This window comes from Dysidea avara, chromosome 3, assembly GCF_963678975.1.
Source record: "Dysidea avara chromosome 3, odDysAvar1.4, whole genome shotgun sequence".
NCBI lineage: Eukaryota > Metazoa > Porifera > Demospongiae > Dictyoceratida > Dysideidae > Dysidea > Dysidea avara.
Genome location: NC_089274.1, coordinates 27041083 through 27049910, shown reverse-complemented (window position 1 = coordinate 27049910; position 8828 = coordinate 27041083). Strand labels below are relative to the sequence as shown.

The 8828-nt window shown below is 37.4% G+C and overlaps 1 long non-coding RNA gene across 2 annotated transcripts; it reads left to right on the top strand.

Moving 5' to 3' along the window:
- The first annotated feature begins 296 nt into the window (after positions 1-296).
- LOC136248612 (uncharacterized) lies at positions 297-1244 on the top strand. 2 transcript variants are annotated; one of them, XR_010697777.1, is made up of 5 exons: positions 297-374; positions 441-488; positions 535-585; positions 1053-1112; positions 1173-1244. It is a non-coding gene; the product is annotated as an uncharacterized lncRNA (long non-coding RNA). The 2 variants fall into 2 exon arrangements; XR_010697778.1 differs by having other exon boundaries at positions 1053-1116; positions 1173-1217.
- Positions 1245-8828: the final 7584 nt, after the last annotated feature.

Below are 8828 nucleotides of genomic sequence, written 5' to 3'. Positions count from 1 at the left end.
AGTGCATGTGTGTAGTGTAGTGCAGTGCATGTGAGTAGTGTAGTGCGCGTGTGTGTAGTGTGCATAATGTGGTGTAGTGTGTGTGTGTGTGCGTGTGTGTGTGTGTGTGTGTGTGTGTGTGTGTGTGTGTGTGTGGTGTGTGTTTGTCCATGAATTTCCGCATATTCATTGAAGGGTTAGTAGGAAGGGCACACAACTGTTCATGTAATTGAAGTGTTATTCAGATACCCTGGGTTGGTATTTGACCATTAATATGGCAGCTATTTCACATTCTGTTTGCTGTGCTCATTTTAATCACAGTGTGGCTATAAGAAACTACGACCATGATATCGGTGATGTGTCTGGTATCACCAGCATGATGCAAACTCTGTAAGGTAGGTGTGTTAGAAGTATTGTTGCTATAGTAACCATTGATTGTCAAATGTTTATGATTTACATAGTCAGTAACAGCTGTGTGACATATAACCAACCTACGATGACTTCTCCAGGTATGCAAAAAGGTGTGTCCACAATGACCATATCATTCACTCCTAGGTACAGTTTTTCAAGAAAAGTGAAGAGGGGAGCAAATTCAGCAATTGTTCAGTGAGTTGAGTTTTTGGTTGTGCAGTACATAGCACGTCTACCTGTATGTAAGTCAACAGTTTGTTTCTGTTTTCTGTTCTACGAATGTTTGGCTTACATACTTAATAAATACTTAGGTTTAATGAAAGAAAATTCATCTCTCCTGGAGGAGACTGAGTGTTGCACTCAACTAGACATTGGGTGGCCTGCAGTTCAAATCCTGGGGTAGGTGGAATTTTTTTTCCTTTCTTTTTCCCTTTTCTGTTACACCTTATTGTTAGCTAGGTAATCATTTAAAGTCTCCAGTTCTTGTTAGGTTAGGCAATCCTAAGGCTACAGCACATGTTGCTGTCAGACCTTCAGTGCTGACCACTGTAAAGCTCTAATAACAATAACATACCTCTACACACATTGCATACTTCTGTGTTGTAAAAAGACATCGTGCGTAAAACTAAAGACATTGTGCGTAAGTAATGCTTTCCTTACAGTTGAGCTACGTGATTAGTTGAGGCTCAGTCAACACCTGCTCACAGAAATGATTTATTTGTGTAGGTGAGCTGTACTAGTACTGACAAGACATATTAAATGCATGGTTTTTCCCCATGTAGCTGTTGAGGATTGGCAATGTGACAAACGGTATTAGCTGCTACATACGAATAACCTAATTATGTGTTTTTGTTCGATTTGATATTTACTATACTTTGACTTTATAATTTTGTCAGGTTAACTGGTAGTAAAGTGAGTGGTGCGGACAGAAGGCAGAGCCTGTACTACATAAGAACTTCACTTATGAAGGCAGAAATAAGCACAAAGTATATAAAACTAAACACGTACCTACACAAGCATCACTAAATCCAACTGGTCCAGGTCAATCGACTCCGAGATGGACTCGCTCGCTTAGTATTCAGCACAGAACACTGTGGTACGATTGATTGTGGGACGCCTAAAGCAGCGTAGCTAGCTATATAGTAAACTTATACTGCTAAATCACCCCGTATTCCAATACCGTACACTAGCTACTCTAGCGCTCGTATGGACCGATAGTCCAAACTAACGTACCATGTACCTTTGGACTATTTATCCATATACTTTAAGATCACGCCCATTCTTTATTCTACTATTATCGGGGCGTATATATTCTATGATCTATCGATCGAGACCACGATGACCACGCCCTTTTCGTACGCTAGCTGTATTGTGACCACGCACCTTCAAGTTGGTGGCTGAATCGAGATACTCTAGTCTAATAATCGATCGAAATCACGATGACCACACCCCTTTTTGGGCAAGCACACATCTTTGCAGGCTGACTAGAGATACTCTAATACAGCAGTCACCCTAATAAAAGAGTCACATGTTTATAACTAGCTGTATATGCCTTAACAAAAAAAAACTAAACAAACTAGTATATTAAAAATTATAAATTTAAAAATGAAGTAGGGATGCAAGCGATAAAAAGTAGTGAAACAAGAGATGAACCGCAATGGTAGCTATTACAACATAGCTCAGTGTTAAATCCCTACTTTGGCATGGTATAACAATTATTTTGTGTTCAATGCCAAAGTAGGGATTTCCCACTGAGCTATGCTGTAATAGCCACCATTGTTCATCTCTTGTTTCACTACTTTTTCCCTACTTCATTTTTAAATTTATAACTTTTAATATACTAGTTTTATAATATTGCATTTCTAGTACATTTCTATTAGAAATGCAATATTGTATAAATACTGAAATTGCCAAATGACAACACCAATATTTTCCTGATTTTCTGATGCTAAATCATATATTAATAGATGGCTGACAAGTTTTGATGCTATTTAACAGCAGCAGTCTTTTCACTGCTGCACCATTTTACCTTAAATTTGCATTCCCATATGTTTGCAATACATTATTTTCCGAAAAACCATAACGTAATGTCCCTCCTTCTACAGACAAAGTTGGTAATGGTTTTTGGGGTTACCAGCAAAAATTTTATCCTTGAAATATTTAAACCTTCATATAGCTTAATACATTTTGGGAATGATTGCAAATCTGCAAAAAAAAAAATTAAATTAGGTAACATTGCTCGACCTCAAAAAATTGGCCCCTTGAAATATTTAGGCTATATGGTACCCCTTGTCTAATTCCCTTACAATCCCCCATTGCAACTGATGGGTGATTTGCATCATGGTCACTAGCTTGTGTGGGCTGTAGCCAGTAATCAAGCCTGTACTAATATAAATTTTACAATGGGGACTGCCGGGGTGGCAAAATGCTTTTGTTGATATGTTGCTTGTTATATCCTTCTGATCTGTCTTCATTGTAGCAAATAAACAAATGATGCTACAGATAAGACAGTTTCCATTCCCTGGAATACTTATTTGAATTTTATGCAAAAGTTGCTCCATATGTGAAGAGGGGATTTATATGAAGCATACAGAGCACATTCACTTGTCTTTTCAGTGCATGTTAATTTGCTAAATACTGTGCATTTTGTGTATCACGTATCCTCCACGTATATTCAAAGAATTTTCTGACCAACTATCAGTTCCACCGTCCATTTTATTTAATAAGTCTTTCCAGTCTGGTGTTCTGCCATCGGAATGGAAAATTGCTTTTGTTACCTAGGGACCCGCCGATTATGCTGGCATAATTTTGAGCGTAATAGGTACCTAAAAGCATTGAGCATAATGCCAGCATAATAGGTTAAATATTTGTACGATAGTATAAATTCTTGCTGGAAAAATGACAATTGCAAAATAAGATCGATATACTCTAATAGAGCAGTCAGTAACTCTAATAGAACAATCATCAGACTGACTGTTCTATTAGAGTATATCGATCTTTTCTCTTCAGTAGTACATGCAGCAAGAATTTATTATTTGTGTTCCAGCCACTCATTTTTTTCTTTCTATACAGTAGCAAAGCATATGAACTAAAGCATGAACATTGAGCATAATCGAGCATAATAGGCAAATATTGAGCATTAATTTAAGCATAATAGGTGAATTTTTGAGCAGTGCAGCATAGCATAATAGGTAAAATTATGAGCATAATCGGCGGGTCCCTATTGTTACCCCTATTTATAAGAAAGGAAGTAAACATCTTGCATGTGATTATAGACCTGTCAGTCTTACATCTACAGTAGTTAAGGTTATGGAATCCATTATTAAAATTAATATACTAGAACATCTAAACTCCAATAACTTGTTGACATCCCACCAGTTTGGCTATTTAGAGGGCCATTCGTGCACTACCCAATTACTTCATGTTATGGATATATTAACAAAATCACTTGATCGAGGAGTACCTGTTGATGTTATTTACATGGATCTGCAGAAAGCTTTTGATAGTGTGCCACATAAACGTTTATTGTATAAGATTGAACACTATGGAATTACAGGCAACTTTCTTAGATGGATTGATGGATTTCTATCCAATAGGAGACAGCGCGTTGTTTTAAATGGGGAAAAATCATGTTGGCAAGATGTGAAGAGTGGTGTTCCACAAAGATCAATTCTAGGACCTCTTCTCTTCCTTATTTATGTTAATGATGTGCCGAAATCCATCTCAAGTCATGTGTTTTTATTTGCAGATGATACCAAGCTTATACGAACCATTTCTACATTAGCTGACCATGTACAACTCCAAACTGATTTAGATAATCTAGCCAAATGGTGTGATGCGTGGCAACTGAAGTTCAATGTTACTAAGTGTAAAGTGATTCACTTTGGTCGAGCCACACACAGCTTTGGAGGCTACTATCTTAATGGTGTCTCATTGGACTCAGTTAATTGTCATAAGGACTTGGGTATTATATTTGATGCGAATTTAAAGTTCCACCAACACGTTTCTGAAGTAGCTATGAAAGCGAACAGGGTATTGGCTTGTATGAAAAGAAGCTTTATTGATTTGAATGAATTTGTACTATCACGATTGTACAAATCAATGATTCGACCAATATTAGAATACGGAAATGTAATTTGGGGACCCCATTATGTATTAGATCAATGTAGACTTGACAAGTCTTACATAGATCGACTGACATCAATGAATTTACCATCTCTTTTGTACAGGCACAGACGTGGTGACTTAATATTTCTTTTCAAGATGTTGAATGATTACTTCAATCTGGATCACTCCAACTTTTTTACCTTCTCCCACAATACACAAACTAGAGGTCATGCATATAAATTACTTAAGCTCCCTGCCCACCATCCATGTCGGGTCAACTATTTTGGTACTAGAGTAATTAATGACTGGAACAATCTTACAAGTGATATTGTAGGAAATTCTTCATTAAACAATTTAAACCAGCTATAGATAATTACTTTTATGACTATAGATTTATGTTAATGTAATAATATCATCTACTTTAATTATGTATGTATATATATGTAATTGAATGGGTGTACAGGCTTCTAAGCCTCAACCCAAATCACATCATAATCATAATCATAATCACCATCAATGAACTGTTTGATATGATACTGTATCACGATATCATGATGAAAGTGTCCCAGACAATTATATAGCTACCACAATCATTTTAATACATGCTCCCACAAAGACTTACAGTAATTGTCTGGATTAATTTATGGCAAGGATAAATTTATGATGTGTCTGGATTAATTTATGGCAAGGATAAATTTATAATTGTCTGGATTAATTTAAATTTATTTATTGTCTGGATAAATTGTCAAGTACAGCAAATGGTTTAATTTATGGCAAGTTACATAGTGCTGGCAGTCACGTGCATTAAAAAAAAAACTTAGACAAAAAACCTAAGAAAGCAAAAAAAAGTTGTCTTAGCAGGGGCTCGAACCCAGGCATCCGTACTCATAAGCAATGTTCGTAATGATTAGTTATATCACCGGTGCTGCAGCCACTCACCTCCTTTAGTTTCTACCTTATAAACATCCGACTGAAGTGACTTCTATATAGAGTACGTGCTGGTATTATGGGACAGCAGGGGTTATGGGACACCTTGACGAATCACCACGATTTTTGCATCAATTACCCTCCATGATGAAGTAAACATACCATGTAAATATGGGCTAAATTAAGTCGCCTGGTTTTGCAGTACATATGATTTATCGCAAAATTTAGCCTAACTGCAATCAGGTAAATTCTGAACGCTGCACATTTTTGCACTACTAATACTAGCTAGCTCCATTTTCTGCTAGAATGAGTACTCTAAGAACCTTCAGATGTGAGAAACGCCAAATTTTTACCTGTTTGGTTGGTTAAAATTCACCTCACTAACCTCTGTTAGTAGCATAGCTTGCAGAATAAAGGGGGTGTGGTTTAAAACTTTTACAATGTTCAACATCATAAGTGAGTTGAAACTGATATTAGAATATGTTTCACTCATGAATTGATGCAGTAAAACGTTTTTAAAGTCAAGTGTCTCATAATTGCTGCAAGTGTTGCATAATTGGTTAGCTAATTGACTGTATTTTGTTTATTCAGCATTTCTTGTTGGTATACCATGATTTTGAAAAATTTACTACACCAATAAATAGAGCAATAGTGACTGTAACTACATCCCAAGTTTCAATGCTTTGGGTGAACGAAGTGTTGAATGCAGGTGTCTCATAACCCATCCAAAGTCCCATAATTGGGTCATTGACCATGCCATGCTCTACTATCTACTTTGCTGTTCTAAACAATAATTATTATGATTAAATACCACCCAAAGATATTAGGGTAGATACACTACACGCACCAGAAATTTGGAGGTCAACAACTATTTCCTTCCGGATTAGCATGTGGTTGCATTTTGGTGTCTCATATATACAGCATCTACTCTATTATTTATTGTTAATCAGCAGGACCCTCCAGGGGTATAATGCTGATGTGCAATTACATGTGTACAATTTCAATTAGTTACTTAACTAATGTAAGTATGTACAATTACTACTCTATAGCTAACAAGCGTGAAGAAGAAACCAAAGCTGAACCCTAGCTTACCCCTAACGCTAAGGAACTACTTTTCGCGTCCCCTAAAGTTGAATGCTCGGGGAAACCTACTATAGACGCGTGCCCTAAAGTTGAATGCTCGGGGCAACCTACTAGACGCGTGCCCCGGCTAAAGTCGAATGCTCGGGGCATAGCTATTGGACGCGTACCAACTCTAGCTCGCCTAGACACAACTGGTTTGTTTGATAGTCCAGCAAATGATGGACTTGTGCCGGTAAAATAGCCGTTCAGGTTCGTAACCGGTGCCGGCACTATTGATTATGATTATGATTTTTTTAAAATTTTTTTTATGATTATGATTAGGCCACTCCAAATAAATTCTCTGTTTCCCGTCCACCGCCCGCATCTGGTTACTGCCAGCTCTAAATATTCCATTATTCCGTATTCTTCCATTATTTTCCGCATACTGATAGGCTCAGTAAAACTATCTTGAAATGTCAGTGTCAGCTCACGTGTCAGCAGTGCTATCAAGTCAGCACAAACTTCACGTTTGTGTTATTTTTGCAACTTACAAAGGAAGGAACAAGCTTAAGCATGTTTATGCAGCCTTTTTGGCTGTGCCAGGCGAATAATGGCTTGAAAAGCTAGCCAATCTTATAATGAAATAATGGAAATGAACCGCCCGCCCGCATGCAAGTATGCCTGAGTCCAGGACGGGAAACAGAGAATTTATTTGGAGTGGCCTTATATACTGGGTCGAGACAGCACAGCTGATAATTGACCCAGGTAATTACAAAAAAAAAAAAAAACATTTAACATATACATACTATATCCACTTTGTTAATTTATCCTAGTGGTGCAGTTACTTTTGTGGTAACTAAGAATATGTGCCCATAACTGCAAATTTATTAGCAGAACATAAGAAATAAAGCATAAAGCTTGAGCATAATTTGAGCATAATAAGTAAAATTTTGAGCATAATCGGCGGGTCCCTAGTAGTGACCCAGTTTCAACGCTGGCACAGATCAAGAAGAGGTTTATAGCTTCACATTAGTAGAGCATGCCGTTGACAGTTCTATTGATTTTGCAATCCTAAATTATAATTTTGACCACCCGTAATGCACTTGTCAATTTCATTCCCCACCTCCCCACCCCCGGGCATCCCCACACCCCAGGTGGGGATTTGACATTGCTCTTGTCCCCACCCCTGGGGCAATTGATAGTTGTCCAATTCACTGACCAATTTTCGGTAGCTGCATTTCTAAACAATACTGAAAATCGCACTTGCTATAATTTTACTAACTACAGGACAGGTTTATTACTAGTTGCATGCACGATATATGCGTTTAGTCATCCTTGAGGTGTTCGTGTCAAATCTAGGGCTCAAACGAATATTCGAATACCATTTCTGGTATTCGAATATATATTCGTTTCAAAGGAAATATATAACATAAGTGGTAGAGTACATGGAAATTCTTGATCCTACATAAGCATATCTATGACATAAGTGATCAAATCATGTTGATTCTGAATTGTATTAAAGAGACATCTTGTACAGCCACAGGATTATTGATATCTCATCCATATCAATGTTGAAAAAGAATATTCGAATATTCAGTAGTTGTGAATAAAGAATATTCGAATAGTAAAAACCGCTATTTGTTTGAGCCCTAGTCAAATCCCCTACTATGGGGGTGGGGACATAGTGGTGATTTGACAGCCGATTTTGCCCCAGTAGTGGGGAATTTGACACCACGATTTGTCAAATCCCCTGTATTCCCCCACCATCCCCGGGGGTGGGGGGGTAGGGCATGAAATTGACAAGTGCATAATTGGTACTTAGAAGAGATTTGCCCTTCTCCGCTCTGTCTATCGATTTTCATTTTGGTATGCTAGGATATATGCATTTAGCTGCATCTGTAGCTTTAGCATCCTAGCTAGCTAGCACGCAAAAAAAATTTGAAGGGGCAAAATCACTCCCTAACTTTAATGCCACTCCCTAACTTTAAATGTGTTTTCTTCTACTATCAATGCTTTCCGTTATTGTTTTTTGTATGCGTGGCATTCTTGTGGAACACTACTCCTGAGGAAATTTTGGCCCGAAGCCAGGTTAAACATTTCAGATCTAGATTGAAACAGTTTATTTTAATGTGATTGTTTAATTCTGTAGCTAGCTACTTGTATTGTGTATGTTGTTCTGTTTTTGTAATTGTATTTTTGTAACTGTAAGGATTGTATGTAAGGGTATCACCTTGTACAGGCACATGCCTTTTGTGTATCCCTTTAAACAATTTGATAATAATAATAATCACTTCCAGTTTACTTCAAATCCAAATCACGTGAACCACTGGCACTGGGCGTTT